General features: G+C 32.0%; 1 protein-coding gene across 1 annotated transcript in view; it reads right to left on the reverse strand.

Annotated features, from left to right (window-relative positions):
- The window catches only part of LOC113370267 (nucleolysin TIAR-like), a 515419-nt gene that overhangs the window by 462907 nt on the left and 33750 nt on the right, over nucleotides 1-18762 (reverse strand). The window lies entirely within an intron of this gene.

Below are 18762 nucleotides of genomic sequence, written 5' to 3' on the forward strand. Positions count from 1 at the left end.
TATAATTAATAGCAAATACTGGATGATTTTAGCCTGAGTCTCTTCGAAGAACATTTACCAAAGTTGCTGTGGGGCAGACAGGATTTGGTAATTGATAATCGAATGAGGAGAAGTTTTTCATTGAAATCAGAAATTAGTTTTTTTCTACAAATCACGATTTTACTTGAATTTTTAATTAATTTAATTTTAATCAATTAGTTCAATTAATGAAATAATTAATAGCAAGTGTAATAAAAAATAGTAATAAGATTTTAGCACATATGTTTTTGAATAATATTAAGAAAACTTACTATAATCGGATAGACTTTATAAATTTATCATCCAGTGTTGAATTATTCAACAAGTTTAAGATATCTTGTGGAACTCAGAAAGCTCTATTTCTTCTACAGATTATAATTTCTTTTATTACCATCTCACATTTTTTTTTTCTAAAACATAATTAAAAGCAAATGCGATATAATTTCAGCAGATTATGATATTAATAATAATAATAAATGGTAGTCTTTCCCACCACAAGTTTGAGTTTTTTTATTAACTAGTATATAAATTATTTTCGGGTGAGACAATATCAATTCTCTAAAATGATTTCAACACACGTTTCAATCCCAAAATTACAAGAGACAAGCGAGCAAATCGATTACCGTGCGTAGTTCAAGCGCAGTTCGTAGCCGTTTCGAAACAATGACAATCCGAATAAAACAATGATCAAACAATAAATGCCTTCGCGCTTCAGTTATCTCCGGAACGACCCTAACGATTTCTGTTCGGTGTTTCTGCCTTGTAGTCTTCGCAAAAGCTCCAAGACAGAGACTTTTCAATCGGTATTAATACCCACCGCCGTCACCGCCGCCGCAGTTGCCGCCGTTGCCGCCGCTACCGCCCGGTCGCACCAAGTAATATAACACATAGGTACAACGACGCAGAAAGTTTATTCTCGCGGAAAAATTTAACAGGACAGGAATTTTCTAAAGCCATGTAATGGTTGTATGACTTACTGGTGGGTTTATATTTATCACACTCGGCCATGATTTGGAGGAAGATGATAGACGTCTTTATCATCCTCATGCATAGTTAAATGTATTTAATTAAAATCTTTAGTTTGATATGGTTATATAAATGAACCAAGTTATAATAATCAGACATATGAAAAAATAAATAAAAATATGATTTTTTCCCTAATTTCTTCGTGATAATTACGATCAGCACTATCTTAACGTCGAGTTTTCGATCTCAGTATACATTCAAGCATTATGATAACCGAAATAATTGAAATCATTTTTAACTGATGTCAGTTCGTTATCTTCCCAGCTCAAATTTCCTGTATCCTTTATCATTGATTCACCGAAAAGCAATTAATTGATTGTTCGTCAAACAACTGTAATAGTAGTCAATCGAAACCCTCGATGTGTGTAATGTTCAATGGGCATATTACATATCTGAAATGAACTCACATGGTTCATGCTACAATTCCCTGAGGCCAATTAAGCAAATTAACCATGCTCGCCCATGACGCGAAGCTCAGAAGTCGAGCGATGGAGCTATGGGGCGATGGGGCGATCACCAATTTGCCTCCAAGTCAGAATGGTGTCATCCCGGTTCCGCAAAATATCAAATATGTACGGAACTATTCTTGTTAATAAATGGAGTTAGTTTGTTGCAAGTTGTCACGGACTCGGAAAATGTATTGTTTCGGCTGCTTCTTGATACGTGTTATGTATGTGACGTATTAGAAGTTACAAATTTTGTTACAAGTTTCGTGCCGAAAAGATGACCGATAGTAATTGAGTATTTAAACTAATGTCTCTAACAGAATTGCAGTCTTACGAGTTATGTAGTTCTATCTGACAAACAAATCCTCTGTGGAAATTTGTGTAAACAAATTTACTTTTTAGAAGATTTTTTTACTATACTATAATTCAAAAACAAGTTGTATATGCGTTTGTATATAGTAATTCAATTATTATTCAGCGCTTTGAAACAATATTTTTATTTACCATTTATTACTCGATCTAATTACAATTCTTCTCTAATCAAGCACCATCTTTTGAGCGTTAATTTTTATCCGAACGCAGATGAAATAAAAAGCAACATCAAACGAGTTAATCAAATTAAAAACAATATTCTTTGGCTCTGCTGAAAGAAAAGCAAACACCGGCAAAGAGAAACGCCGAAAAAAAACGCAGAACAAGAAAAGTGTTATCTCAGATATAAGAGATGGAGTAGGAAGAGTCGGGTATGTTGAAATTGAAAGGAAACAGCGTCGCCGTTAGATAACGCTGAAAACAATTAATGTCATCATAAAAAATATCTTACTCCCCGAGGCGCCTTTACGAGCCGCAAGTTCCGGTGAAATACGGGAAATGAGTATCTGGAAGCGCGTTATTGCCGGGAGAAACGAATGACACATTGCATAGTAGGAATATCTATGACTGAAGGACGTGTTATTGTAACCAAATTGCCTAATTATATTATATTCGAGAAAAAATTATATGAAAAAATCATTTTTACTCATTCACTGATAAATTGTATGAGATAGCTCATTTCACTTTGTACGCATGACAATCATTTGAATCCACTAAATAATTGACAGTTATGTTTGGAAAGTTACAACATGCAGTCTATAAAGCAAAATTAATTAGATGATTCTTACCATATATCAAGAAAATACTTTTTTTCAAGAATGTCATTAATTACGAATAAATCGACTTTTAAAAGTTATTATTACAATAATCAATATGTTAGTAAAAATTGTAAACTTATACCTCATAAGCATATGTTTCATATCAAGTTTCTAAAATAAAATAGCAGTTGGAGAAAAAAATAAGTAATCCTACAGTTACCTTAAGAAACCGCAATCAGCTAAGATAATGAAATCTCGACTCACCTGGAACAAATTAAAAGAAAAGATTAGATATTTAATTAAGACAACACGATTTTTAAATAAAAAATAAAAGAATGCAGGTTTTAATTAAATACAATTCAAGATTACGTAGATTACATACTAGAAAATCAAAATTTATGATTTAAATAAAATAAAACTAAGTACATATATAGTTATAAAACAAAATATTCAGCATTCTTATCGTGACACGATAAATATTAGGTTTGTCTTTGATCCATTAATTACTTTGAAGTCTCAATAATAATTAGGCCCAAAAGATGCATAACAATTTCAAAGAATTTCCCAGTATTTCCAGAGCCTAGATTAATCAATTTGTTTATAATTTTAAAAGCAACTAATATTATTATATATCCATCAAAGTTTCAAATTCTAGATTTTTATAATTACTTTTATTCAACAAGACTATACATTTTAATCCTTTCGCGGAATCGTAAGATATATAAATCATATTTCGTTTCTCAACCTCATCTTATTTTCCAACTCAATTAATCTTCAAATCTAATTTAGCGACTCCCCAGTGCTAGTGTTGTGAATCCTAAGAATAATTCGATGATAGATAAATGATTTATAATTAAAATTAATATAAAAATATGCTATATATTGCCAAAGCAAGAACTAATCAGAAAATTTTGATTATATTGCTAAATAATATGAAAGACTTGATAAATTTGACTCTTTTAATGTTTATATCTACGTCTGATCGTATAGCATAAATAGCAATTTCATAGTTTTTAGTAACAAGAGAGAAGTATAACAACACAAGGCTATGTTACCGCAGAATTAGCCCCATAGTGTTGTTCCATTGAATGAAGGCTAGATCTAGCCGAAAAGTATGGATTTTATAATTAATTTATAAAGAAATTTATAATTAGACTCTAATAGAGTCATTTAAAAACAATTATTGGATAACAGATTCATAAATATCATACAGCAGCACGAAGTGAAGTGAATTCGCCGAGCTTTTGCAGCTTTTGCCCGCTTTTGCCGGCGATGCACCGCGACTGATTACATTACGAAAAGCCGAATGCAAATTCGCGCTGACAAATGTAAATAGTTATAAATAACTTATTCATGAGAGAGAATATGAATGAAATGAGCATACGGTATGAATATTTTACATCGTGTATACACCCTCGTCATACACCGAAATATCATCGGATTATGTCAAGTGTCGGTGGAGTGATGTCTGTTTGGTGGGCGACATGACAAAATGCTACATTTATATACTGTTTTGAAATTTATACGATGAAAACGAATTATATTTCGTGCTAGGATCAATTAAACTTGTGGGATAAGCGAAATTTGATTGAATTTGGAAACAGTTTCGGAATAATAGCCAACATAGTTGGACGCATAAAAAAGAATTGATTATATGGTTTAGTTTTATATTTAATTTACAGAAAAAATGTAAAAGTAGTTGTGTTAGTATAAAATATTACACTAATCAAAAAAAAACTTAAATTTTCTAAATTTAATATAAAATAAAGAGCGAAATTAGCAAATAATGCTAATAAAATTAATAAATAAAATTTGTGAATAATAAAAATATTAGAAAAACAATATTATTTATTAAAAATAAAATAATATTAGAAAAACAATATATATTAAAAAATTCAAAAAAGAAAATAACGTTTATTGAAATACCTCGCACTAACATCTAGTTAAAATTTGATTGAATTTTTAAGTTATTTTTTGTAGATTCGAATATTAAAATCGTCTAAATCGTCAAATGCACACGCAGTCTCAAATGAATTTTTATTTTTATATGAATTCAAAATTTATATACAATAATGCACTAAATAATCAAACGTTTCTATGAGCTCCTTACTTAATAGTTGTTTGGTGGTACAAACAATTGAGCAGAATATATTTTTATTTTATTATATACATTTTCAGAAAAATCCTCTCAAAAAATCTGGTATTTAACGTCATTGTAATTTTAATATCATTCTTCAAAAAATGTGAGATCACATAACAGAGTTAATGAAAATTCCACAACTGTGGACTGCGGAAAAATTCCTTAAATTCTTACATTCTAAAATCACTGTAATAATTCCATGAAGTACCTGGACAAACTATGCCTGTACATTCTCGCTTTATTTTGTCAAAATAACGAATTTATACACATGCTCCAACAATTTGCTAATATATACTGTCAATATATTAAAATATTCAAAATTGTCCGTGTATTTTACTAATTATACGTAAGCACGTTTAATTATTAAAATCGCAATTTCGCACTGCAAATACACACGAAATTAGAATATTAATCAAACACATCTGCTGTGGTTGTGTACAAAGCGCATTTTATTCAACAATTATACATGCATATTCAATAATTACGTTAGCATTGGTTATACAGAGGCCGGATAATTGTATAATCATTTCGCTACCAAAATAAACTCTGCCTGAATTTATAATCACTAATTTGCAAAACAAATATCAGCGACTAAACAAACAATTCAAGTGCCCACCAATTGCGCGCCTTCCGAATTCGGAAACGGGACTGATCGAATTATTTATACATTTTCATGATGATATACATTAGTAATTGATTATATATAATGCCTTGTGCTTACAAATACAATCTTAAAAGCAATGAATTAAAATTGCTGAAATATATTTTTCTTGTTATAATAATATTAAATACCCAATTAAGCAAAGTCTTCATGAAAAATCCATTCCCTTCCAAGAATTATCTATTATGTTCTGATGGAATTTGCAATGTGCAACAATTGTTAAAGTATGCTCATCGAATATCGACAATATCGAATACAAAACCGGGAGTGTAATTGGAAATCGTCAGAGAGGGAACATTACAAAGTAATCCTTTGAAGCGAAAGCGGACATCGAATTGGAAACAACAATTGCATAGTGTAAAGTTTGAATTCAATTCACATGGAAGCGATAAATAGGATAAAAACTCGAGTTTTCATATTTATGGAATCAAATCTTTCAATTGGTCAAAATGAATCCAAATTGAAAAAAATTCTTAAAAATAATTTAAATTTTTTCTGGATGGATCATCATGCATAAAACCATATATGTATATAAATATATTATTATATTTGGCTATATATTACGTGTGTGTATTTCATCAACTTTTATATTTCCGTCGTATACAAAATACATTTTACAGTGTGCGATGTGATGCTCCGAAGTTTATTTAGTTGGGGAAGATTGCTTTCCTTGCAGATACTTCTGGGGTTTTTGACGTGTTGAATTTAGCTTCATTGTGATATTTGAATATATATAGTGTATCTTCCTACTGGATGTATTTCTTAACGTAGAATTCGGTTGCATTTCAAGTAGACGGCCCGTCCTTTTGATATATCGAAAAATATGCAGCTTCTACTTTTTTCTTCTAGAAACGGTTGTATTGTCGACGTAGAGCATATGAAATTCGCTTTTGGAAAAAGAATGTTTTGCACAGATAAGTTTTTAGCCTTTGACAGTAATATATAAAGTGCCTTTTATACGAAATTCGAATCTTGCTCTAGATTTCATATTCGTGTTTTCATTCGAGCATGTATCGAATGAATTTCAATTTGATTTATGATCATAGGACATAAAATATTCGAACTCGATTTTGCATATTCAGATATCTTTTTGTAATTTATATGGAAGAGTTAACTGGATGTCATTGAAGATAACGATTGATCTGGTACCACTGATAATAAAACATAAATTCTTCTAATAAATAATCTCATTAAACACTTAACTAGGAATGTTCGATATTCTAAAAAAAGGCTTTCACTATCGTTTCCGTCCCCAAATCCAATTAAAAAAGCATAATCCAATAATATGACAATAGCAAAACCTATCGGAAAAATTCTCACCCGACCTCTAAAGATTTTATTCCGCTGACCTACGAATGGTTTTATGTCGGCACTTCGAGAGGTTCCCAAGAAATCCTTTTCTTATCACATTCGCCGTACAGCAAAGCGCTTCAAAACACGCAATTCAAAACGATTCCCTCGGTGCTATCATGCAATAGCACAATCATTCGAGATTAGAGCTCATTTTTACCCCATCTGCGAGGCCGGCAGCAGGCAATGTGTTCGGCCACACGACGGGGTAAAAATTCGACGGCCGTGTTTGCTTTGCGGATGCTGCATCCGCGAGGGAATACAGGAGGAGCGGAAACTGGTGGAGAGTGCCTGGTGGTGCAGTCGGATAATTGGGATAAACCATAGACTATTCGAAAAATTTAGTTCTTATACTCCTAAAATATCACTAAGTAAGTGTTAAGAGAAAATTAATGCAATCATATTGAATATTTCAGAATAAAAGCTTAGTATTTTTTTCCTAAGCGGCATCTAATAATCTCTAACTTAATTCAGAAATATTTGCATTCAATATCTCTTATATAAAATACTTGGAATTGGAATATATACAATTCTTTACAAAAATTTAACTTTTTATCAAAGTATGTACTTTAATAAACAATTTTCTACGTGGCCTTATCCACTAACGACGAAAAAAATTACAATATCCTTGTTAGTTTTTTGCAAAAATGTTATTGAAAATATTCAAAAATCGTAAAATTATCTTTTCTATTTATTTTTAACTTCCCGTAGGGCAAGTTATAGTAATCGCAAAAAAATCGAAAATGAAAATTGTTATATATCTTTACGTTTCAAAGGTTTCTGAACATTTTGGCATACCTTAGAAAAAATGGATGTATGTGTGTGTGTGTGTGTGTGTGTGTATGTATGTATGTATGTGTGTGTATGTATGTGCGGATACAAATTTTCGTCGACGATTTCGGGAACACGGATCAACCGATTTGAATAATTCAAAAAGTATTCGATTCGTATTGATAAGAAGACGTGCTGATTAGATTTTGGCAAAGGCAGGTCTAGCCGTTCCGAAGATACGGGGCAAAAAGTTCCGAAAATGGTAACTCAGTTTTTAAGAGAACGGAGCGTCCGATTTAAATAATTCAAAAAACATTTCACTTGTATTGACAAGATGAAGAATCGATAAAATTTTCATGAAGGTAGGTCTAGCGGTTTCGGAAATATGGAGGAAAAAGTAAAAAAATGAGCCATTTGGCGGTCAAAAATGATCATTGGACATATGCACATCAAATTATCAAATATTTTATAGAGATTTTAACAATAAGTATACATTTTGTTAACATTCCTATGGGTTCCGTACCAATGCTTATGCGTTAGACAGCGACACGCTTTATACTTTGTCCCTATGCAGATAAAGCAGTACGATTGCTTTGAAAAAAAGTTCAGATCTTCCACAATATGTCAAAATAAAGAGAAAAAAATACATGCACTACTTTTCTGGAATAAGCACGTTTGGAAAAAAAATTTTTAAAAAAAAAATTTTTTTTTTATTAAAAAGTTATTTTTTGTCCAATTTATAGTTTCTCAAAAATCTTATTTTTTTCAAAGTAAATTTTTTTCAAAAATGTTAATCGTTTTTAAAAAAATAATAATTTTTGGTACGGGAAGTTCCAGCAATTTGCCTTAAGGCACGATGCCTTAATTGCCTTAAGACAGAATTCCACTTACAGCTAGTTTAATTTTATTCTTATCTAATGATAGTTATCATCAATACTATCACCGCATTTTGGCTTGACGTTATGTTATAATAATAGCATTATATTTCGTGGTATAATTTTAAAATTTCTAGAGTCAGTTATATGTATCTATACCCTTTCATTTGCAGAATCCATTCGTCATCTATTTTCTAAGATACATTTATTTGTATTAGAAACAAATAGTGTATCTCCTATCATATCGCATTGTGTTCGGCCACATGTTGTTAATCACGGTGCTGTCAGGGGCACATTGTGACGGCCGAAAGACAACGGTTTGTTTCTTGCTGGTCACTACACAACAATCTATGGTGAAGAAATATCCCCTTTTCGTATACAATTAATATCACATTGTCATGCTTGTTAATTAATAGCAAGAATTGCCGAGAATTAATGTAACGACGAATATCTGTCAGGAATGATACGGCTCAGGTCAACCAGAAGGATACGCTTTACGACCGATGAGGAATTATAGGGTATCGTTGGGTAGGAGATAGTGATTTAGCGTTTTTGGTAACATGAGACTAGATATTAATACCAGGTTCATTTTCGTTTAAAATTATAACATAGGAGGTTTGGATACGCGCGTACAGGTATCGAAATCACCTTATGAGTTGGAGTATTATTTTAATGCTATACCTAAAAGTAGAAGTCCAGAATTCTAAAAATATGATATAACTTTTTTTATAGTACTGACACATTAAATTAATAATCTTCACTATATATTCAGTTTGACGAATTTGTTGTTTTATTACATCAAGTCTGTTTATATATGTGTTAGTCAGTATGTTTACGTACAGCAGTAATCGTATTTTTGCAAGCTGATACAATTCCATTTATATTTTTATCTCGTATACATTTACTTAGTTTTCTGGCTTTTTATTCCGTAGCCAAAATCCATAACATTTTTCACGTACATGTCATTTCTTATATTTTATACTACAAGCGTATAAATATCTGGAGGCCGCTCTAGTTGTTTCATATAAAAATATACTCCTTGTTATGGGCTGCCTCTTGAGTTCGCTGTATACACTATTTCAAAAAATTCATCGATGTGGAAAATTGCTAAAGGAAACACCACAAGCCAGCCAAACCATATACAAGCGAAAAATACATGGATACATATGGGAAACAGGTTTACAAGGAAAGTTGCCCGCAAACGGTTCGACATTTATCAGAATTACAACCGCCGGATTCGGATTCGGCTACCCTCACAGATATCGGTTCTAACTTATGCTCGAAACATATATGGAATAATAAATATTGCATATGATATGTAGACATCAATTCGAGATATTTATACCGCAGATTTTTTAAGGGCCACTGATTTTGGATCATCCCTTTACGTTATTGACTGCGGTAAGGACTTTATTAACCATGCAGGGAGAAAAGATTCACAAAAATTCGGATATATATTAGCCAAAACACCTATTGAAAATATGTGCAATTAATTATTTATATGCCTCGCCCCTACATATTCATTACCACTATTGAAAATATCTGTAAAAACAACGGAACAATATAAAAACTACATGAAAAAATATAGTAAGCGCACAATAAAATATAAATTGAATAAATATATCTCACACAAACCTGAAGTAAAATAAAAGAAAGAAAAAATTATTTTTTAAAATCCAAAACTATTTAAAACTATATTTTTGAACACTAATTTCAAATATCATTTTTTATAAAAATCATCCTATCACTTCCACATTTTTCAAAAATTTTAAAATAATGCTAGTTGTATAAATGTATGTAGATGTAAAATTCAAAATTGATCATCATTCTTATACTTTACCATTTTCAGATAATTCTATATAATTGTATAATTCGTATTACGCATGAGTATATTAACATTATAAACTTAAATAAATTTATCCCTGCACAGGGTAGATAAAAATATACTTTTATGTACATTATATCTCAACTTATACTTTAAATCACACTTCGAATAACACTTGTCTAAAGTTTCTGTATATTTTTCTAACATATTATAAGGCAAGCCACCATTTCGCATTTATATTCATGAGCCAATTCAAACCCAAATAGCTGCAAACTTGACTCCACAAACTTTTCGTGATGGAAAATATTTATGTTCATATTTATAACTTTCTATTTTGTGTATTGGAGGAGTACTTATTTTAACAATAGAAAGGAAAATCACAATGCAGGATACTAGGAAAACTAGTATTAGATATTTATTGCACTTTAATATGAGCGATTACATATTTATACAGTTTCCTAGTGTTCATTATATAGTTTATAATGTAGAAGCTTTTTGTGATAAATTTTAAAACGAGCAATATTGCAAAATGTTTGAAGTTTAGCTACAGCTTTATGAATAAAAAAAGCTATTACTTCATTATTACCATCAAAAATAGAATGCATTCCCGAAATATTTAATCCTTTGACTATACAAATGCATCATTATAAATTCATAATCAAATTTTGCATTTTCAATTATAAATATTAATGTATATCGGCGACACATTTTGTGTGAATATTTAACATGTACATCATGGCATATATTATTAAAATCACATAAAGCTTTGTTCAATTATATCATACTCTATTATCTGAACACTGTGGGCAATGATATCTATTATTTATGGTTTTGCACAGGCACCGAACACAATCGTTAGGAGATCTTTGTGTGTGTTTTGCGAAAATCAGCCATTCTGCACATACACGGGAAAATTGGTAATTTACAGGCTTTGATGTTGAAGCCAAATACATATATTTATATACAGATGTATGTATTTTATGCTGCACTTTCTGTTTTGCTCTGACTCGATGTTGGATAACCGTTGAGGTGAAATATTACTATAACACCAGTTTGATTGGACTTTGTATATTTTAACCTCAAGGGTGTGTTGATAATGTTTTTAAATAAATAAACTATAACGATACGTTTAAATAATACACAAAAGGCCATGGTCCTAAAAACTTCTATAAATTTCTGACTTTGGAGATTTTCATATTAGTTCAGGATTTTGGCGAAGCGTGGACGATGTTTTTTTCATAGCAAGAAAAAGCTTTTTCGAGAATTTAATAACATTTTCTATAGAATATATTAACATATATGAACAGTTTATAAATATGTATTAATGTTTACTAATGAACAATCTGCAAATGGTTCGAGGAATGTAAATGGCTTAATGAGTGTTATTAAGTCAGAGCAGGCGTCATTATCGACAATTATCCGTTCGCATCTGCGGAACAATTCCGTTTTAATTAAGAAGTTGTCGACGTTTCCTTTTGCCTTTGAATATGGATGAATCTTAAATTGATTGTGAGTCGAGTGATTGTGATCAATTGAGTTTGCTGAATATATTCATTGCACAATTACGTGACTTAGCCGCAATAATGGATATTTAGCATCGGATCTATTGAATTTATGGACGAACTTGAATACACAAGATATATGCACATACATATGTATATCTTATATATAACCAATTTATGATAAAACTTTGAACCTTTGTCCAATTAGATATTTGCGAGGTAATCAAAAAAAGATAGAAATGAGAAAAAATTGCAAAACTTGAAAGTTTGATTATAAAATGCAGTAGTTTCTCAAATTGATGTACATATGTATTAGTCCTTTAATATATCAATATTAAAAGACCAAAGAAATTTCCTCAGTATGGTCCTCTTAACATGCATCAGTCACATCATATCACCTGTAGTTTCCACAAGATTTTTAAATTAATTAATTATATTATAGGCCGCAGCTTTATTACGAATCTAATCGGCAAATACGTATCTAATACAACTCGATTTGTACATAAATCAGTCCTTAACTACATGAATGTTAAAAGCCCTAATAAATTCCCTAATAACTCTGGTCCTCGCAGCATCCGACCGCCGCATTACTTCACCTGTCGTCTCAATTGTATCCACCTAATGGCAAATACGATCGCATTACTCTAACCGAACGCTTGTAGGCAATTAAGTTTAATGAAATGGAACCGTCTGATCTCTCTCGAGCTAATTTTACTCTCACACGACATTTCAGACATACAATTCGACTCGTCTTGTTTGTTTATGAAGAGTTAAATAGTTGAAAGCAGAGAGCATCCTCCTACCAGAGAGATAATGGAACGAGACTGATTTGCAAGATTTCAAAGTGTTATTTGCTCTCGGTACGAAATTGTAATTAGAATTTTATTGAGAGGGTTAATAATAGAATTAAAATAATTTTTAATTATGCTAAATATCATTAATATCACAATTGTATATCCAAATCATTCCAGTGAAAAATCTTTACTCAAAATTTCGCCCGAGCCTTAATATGTTAGGTTCATTTGTCCTCAATTAAATTGTAGACATTAGTAAATCTTTTATCTTCGGCTGTATCAATATATAATCTCCTTGTTCGTTCCAACAGAACAACAGTTAGTGGTCATCATTGTCGCATAAACGTTTCAGTATATCGTCCGGCGGAATAAATCAATTGCCAGGGAACGACCATGACCATTGGCACGGTGAGGGTGCGAAAAGCAATCCGCAAAGTCTGCGACACCGTTTGCCAGAAGATATTGTTTGATATCACGATTCAATATGTCCTGTTACACGGTCTTTATTGGAAAATAAATATACATGCTGTTCCACATGCGGATGCAGGAAATTGAATCGCAGACAGGATTCACGTGTTGCTGAATATGGTTTAATATGATCGGATGTAGTAAGAAAAAACAAATACGAAATAGTATGAACTATTCAAAATTAAATTTTCAAATATACATACATATTTATGGAACATTGTTTTTTTACTAACAAGAAGAACCTGAAGTTTACTTTTCTGGGATTTTGATGAAACTTCTCTTAGGTCGATAGTCAAAACGAACACCTTAAAATATAAGAGACCTATGAGAACTAGTTCAATTATAAAAATTATTTAAAGTTGCAAAAAATAGTTGCAATTAGTCCTATCAAACTCTCCGCTACTCTCTCTACCAGGGGTAGCAACCATCCCGTGTAAAAGCTCAATGCCATGAAGATTGTCGCCTTCATGGCCAATATAATAATAAAATGAAAATACATCCGCATATTTTTCAACTTTGTTTGTGAATAGTTAAATATTGCAAAAATATAATATTTTAAGACGAGATTGAGACTAGCGAGATCTAACAAGCGTATTACGATATTTTCAAAGTGAAAAGATATACACAAGGTATCTTTTTATTCCTTGAATATTTTCCTCCATCAATATATTTTCCGTTTATCAGGTAATGTACATTAAATAACATCATCGGATCATAAATTTTTTCCAGACATGTCAGTCCGTCGAAGACAGTTTAATAAACATCACGTCGTCTTATTTGAAAACGAGTCGTCGGCGGTCCGGATTTATTTTTCTGTTTATCACATCGCTTTGATCTATCCTCGTTTTGAGGCGATGTGTAACTCAACTTTGTCATGTATCCGTTATGCCAGAAGTTTGTCAGTTTTTTTTATCACATCTACAGGGACCCGTCGAGATATGAGAGAGCGAATATATGCCTAGGAAATGCCTAAAAATCTCGCATGCGTTCTGCAAATGGCAACCACTTTATTTTATGTCCGCGCGGGGATCGGTTCTTCGCAGATCTGTCTCCTGCTGGAGGACAGGGAGGAACTAAATATAGGTAAATAAAACATTATCGAAAAAATTCATTGATAGAAGCATTAATATTTTGTATATATTTCTAACATACTATGACATCCTATAAAATTTTACGTAATTTATAAAGTAATAATTATAACTTATAACAGCAGTTACGATAAAATGGCTAAAAGATATGGAGGTAAATACCAGGAATAGAATTCCTTTTTGATCTTAATATTAATCTTATAAGCATTATTCTTGTATGTGTCTATGTATTTTCTTTATCAATTTTTTGCATATCTATAAAAGTTTTTACCTTTTTTTATTTAGATTTTTTATTAAATACAATGACAAAAATATTTTGTATCTATTCCAATTACTCGATTCTTCGCCAATGTATGCTGAGAAGACTGGAGAGCTTTTGTATAAATATTTTATCAAATCTAGTTTAATCATCATATTTATATTTGTATCTACTAGTTCGTATATGTACTAAATTCAGTAGCGTTGTACAAAAGGTAAGCCACAGTTTTCTCACATGGAAATCGCATTTCCTTCTACGCTCCTGGCAATGTCTGGTTCGCATTGAATGCCTCGGGGAAAAACTTCGAATGCATTACAAAACATGATGTATAGAATGGGTTTTAGAGGAACACTTATAGAACTCAAAAATATTGCTAAATAAAAAATAACGAGATTCTAAAATATGGTGAAAAAACGGAACTCGTCGCATATTGGTAAAAGGTAAAAAAAAAATTAAGTCAGATTATAAATAACAACGATTGGATTTTAATTTTGTTCATCCATGATACTGAAAACTCATAATAATACTGAGTGTAATATTAATTTATGTATTTTTCACCTCACAACAGCTTTAAGAACACAAAGCTATGAATTTTGTTCAATGGAACATATAGAATTTCTATTATTAAATATCATAAAATAATTTCTTTCGTTTCAATCCTGCCACATCATGAACATGTTACACTTGTGCACAAAAGAACCTCCATCATTAAGATGATAAAGCGTTATAATATTACAGATGTAAAATGTGCTTGTGTCGTTTTCCTAATCTTTTGAGAAAGTGCACACAAAACGTAAATTTATGATTAATGACAATTATAAACTGTAATTAGATAATCTTGTCACTCAAGCACACGAAGAACCGACAGTGTAAGGTGCGATGATAAATCACTTGCCTTGTTCGCAGATTGATAATTGAAAAGTTATTCTGTAATCCATTAGTCAGCGGATCTTGAATATGTTGGGGATAAGAATTTTATTGGTAATTAGGTTTTGATAGGGATTTAACATATTTGAAAACGGGATATATGTGTAAATAATATTATCACTTCTACATAACTATAATAAAATAAAAAGGATAAATATTTAACTTCCATCAATGGACGACTGTTTTTCTACGATGTTGGTATTATCCTGTAATCTTCAGCCGTCATTGAGTTTATTTGATCTCAACATTATACTGGCGTATTACGTTGATATATTTGGCGATATAAATTTATAGCAGTGGTTTCCGGATGACATAAAGCCAACCTGCATTAGAATATCGAAAGCCATTTCGCGGCGGACGGTCAGCGCCGGTTGAAGTGAAATTACACATTAAAGGCGGAAACACGTATCATGAATTGTGACATCTGCATTGGATGGGAACGACGAATCTAGAACCGCGTGACCGACGACCAGGGCAAATTTTGATCCTTGAAATATCGATTGTGACTAAAGAACCTAATATTTATAACAAAGTGAATCTACACCTCAGATAAAAATAATCCAATATTTTTTTATACTACGATCAAATTCAGAAACGATATCACTGTAGCTCTCAAAGACAATTGAAATTATTCATCATCAGAGTTAGAATTATCAACAAATCCTTTTCTTCTAAAAGCTCAAGATTACTTGGGTCTTCTTCTCTCATCTTCCATCACCTGACGGCGGCGACAATGAGGGCACGTGCGGCACCGGCTCCAATTCCCTGTTCTGTCGTATGTAAACGATATGCAATTTCAGTTATTTCGCATATGTCTTTTGCCGATTCTCGATGCCAACCCAGGCCAGGCTATATCTTGTACGTGAAACCAAAAGCCAATAAAGATCCCCGATGCATTGCGCAGCATTATTTTTCTACTTTTCTCTTTTCGCGACGATGTCGTGCGTTGCAGCTGTACCAACTATCAATCACGGGAGCAGTTATATCAAACATGGGAGAAAGAGGAAAGGGTCTTATCGTATGTGGAATTGAGATATTTGATAAAATATAATGATATTTTTGCATTCATATGTACCATCTTTTTGAGTAATAAAGCAAATTTACAAGTGCATTTTCACCCTTAGGAAGTTATAGAACAGAACACATTATGTAGTTGTAATCGTAATTGATATTTGTTGAAATCTTTTTATATAGTGTATGGTATAGTTCTTTGAAAATGTTTTATCGAGTACAATATTCTATGATACCTCCAGGAGTCCATGACAACTTTCAAGGGGTCTACGGCAGGGAAAACAAAATTTGGGGACCTACGAAATAAAAATGGGGATCTACGGCATATTTAGAAATGATTTAAACATTAAATGGTAGTATTGAGCGCGGAGCGAGCCACGCATCAACCTTGCATATCTCAGAATCTATCGATTGTTTTTGTCACAATCTTGGTAAAGCATAGTAACAATGCGTGTCAAGTTTCATCAAAATCGCAAATCGCATTTTTGAGAACATACCATGTGTTTAAATGCTAGTATTGAACGCGGAGCCAGCCACCCATCAACCTCACATATCTTAAAAACTATTGAATGATTCAACTCTAAATTTTTGTCAAATATTTAGTAAAGCATAGTAACAATGTATGCCATATTTTATCAAAATCGAATCATGCATTTTAGAAAATGCACAATCTGTTTCAATACCAGTATTGAGCGCGGAGCCAGCCGCCAATCAACCTCGCATACCTCAGAAACTATTAAATGTTCCAACTTTAAATTTTCGTCACAATCTTGGTAAAGTATAGTAACAATGTGTGTCAAGTTCCATCAAAATCGAATTATGCATTTTAGAAAACGCACAATCTGTTTTAATACCAGTATTGAACGCGGAGCCAGCCGCCCATCAACCTCGCATATCTTAAAAAGTATTGAACGATTCAACTTTAAATTTTTGTCAAATATTTAGTAAAATGTAGTAAGAATGTATGTGAAGTTTCATCAAAATCGAATTATGCATTTTTGAAAACGTACAATCTGTTTCCGTACCAGTATTGAACGCGGAGCCAGCCACCCATCAACCTCGCATATCTTAAAAACTATTGAATGATTCAACTTTAAATTTTTATCAAATATTTAGTAAAGCATAGTAACAATGTATGCCATGTTTCATCAAAATCGAATTATGCATTTTTGAAAACGTACAATCTGTTTCCGTACCAGTATTGAACGCGGAGCCAGCCACCCATCAACCTCGCATATCTTAAAAACTATTGAATGATTCAACTTTAAATTTTTATCAAATATTTAGTAAAGCATAGTAACAATGTATGCCATGTTTCATCAAAATCGAATTATGCATTTTTGAAAACGTACAATCTGTTTCAATACCAGTATTGAGAGCGGATCCAGCCACCCAGCCACCTCGCATATGTTAAAAACTATTGAATGACCAACTTTAAATTTTGGTCACAAAATTTAAAAAGAAGAAAAATATTTTATTTATTTTTTCTTTCATTCTTCTAAACTTAGTAATTTTGAGAAAAAATTGCAAATACAATTCTCTAACATCACGAATGTAATTTATCATATCTCATGTCATGCAACATCCATTGCAGAAGTCTTGCTATATTACAACTATATAAGTCATTAACATAAAACTAACTCGTAAATTGATACAGAATACAATGAAGCCTCCTGTAGATAATATATAAGTAATCTAGTAGATATTACACCATCCTTTATTCCGTATAACGATCTAGGAAAGGAAGCATGATTCCTTATTCCTCCGCCGAGCGGAATCATCTGTGCCCGCCTGCGTCCGACTGCAAGAGCGCGCGTCGGGTTGACAATTTCGCCGGCGAAGCGGGTACGTGCGCGGCATGGCAACATGCAAATAAAGCAGGAACAGATAGCAAGAGACGCCGCCGCCGCCGATGCCGCCGTTGCCGCCGCAGCAGGGCTGAATCGCACGATGCACATTATTCTATTTCTAAATGTGTTTATCAGAACGAGCACAATAATGCCATACAAATCGCTTGCAGAAGCGTTATTGCGAGACCGTTCTCTATTCGAATGACGATTTATAGAAATTACGTTCATTTCAATAGTTGATTTCCAGTCGACGTCATATGCAAATTGGATTTTTATTATGGACGATTCCGGATTAATTAAAGTGTTTTGTTTTGGAAGCAATTTTTAGTATGTGTTCTTACAAAACTTTATTTGATACCAGATAATACTAGATAATAAATTAAAATAATCTAAATCGATCCGATTCCTGAAATAGTTTTTGAAGACTCTCTGGCACCTCAGTAGTGGTGACCACTTAAGCAATACAATATTGCTAGATATAGTTTTTATTGATATTATTTTAAGTTTCAAATAGTTATCCCCAATCAATAGAGACGGAACTAATTGAATCATACGTGAGAAAATAATGCTAAAACTGAGTTATAATATACTAGTTATTACGTATAGAAATTGTAACTGATA

Source organism: Ctenocephalides felis, unplaced genomic scaffold (genome assembly GCF_003426905.1).
Source record: "Ctenocephalides felis isolate EL2017-DRISC unplaced genomic scaffold, ASM342690v1 CF-g0.4_SCAFFOLD_01492, whole genome shotgun sequence".
Taxonomy (NCBI): domain Eukaryota; kingdom Metazoa; phylum Arthropoda; class Insecta; order Siphonaptera; family Pulicidae; genus Ctenocephalides; species Ctenocephalides felis.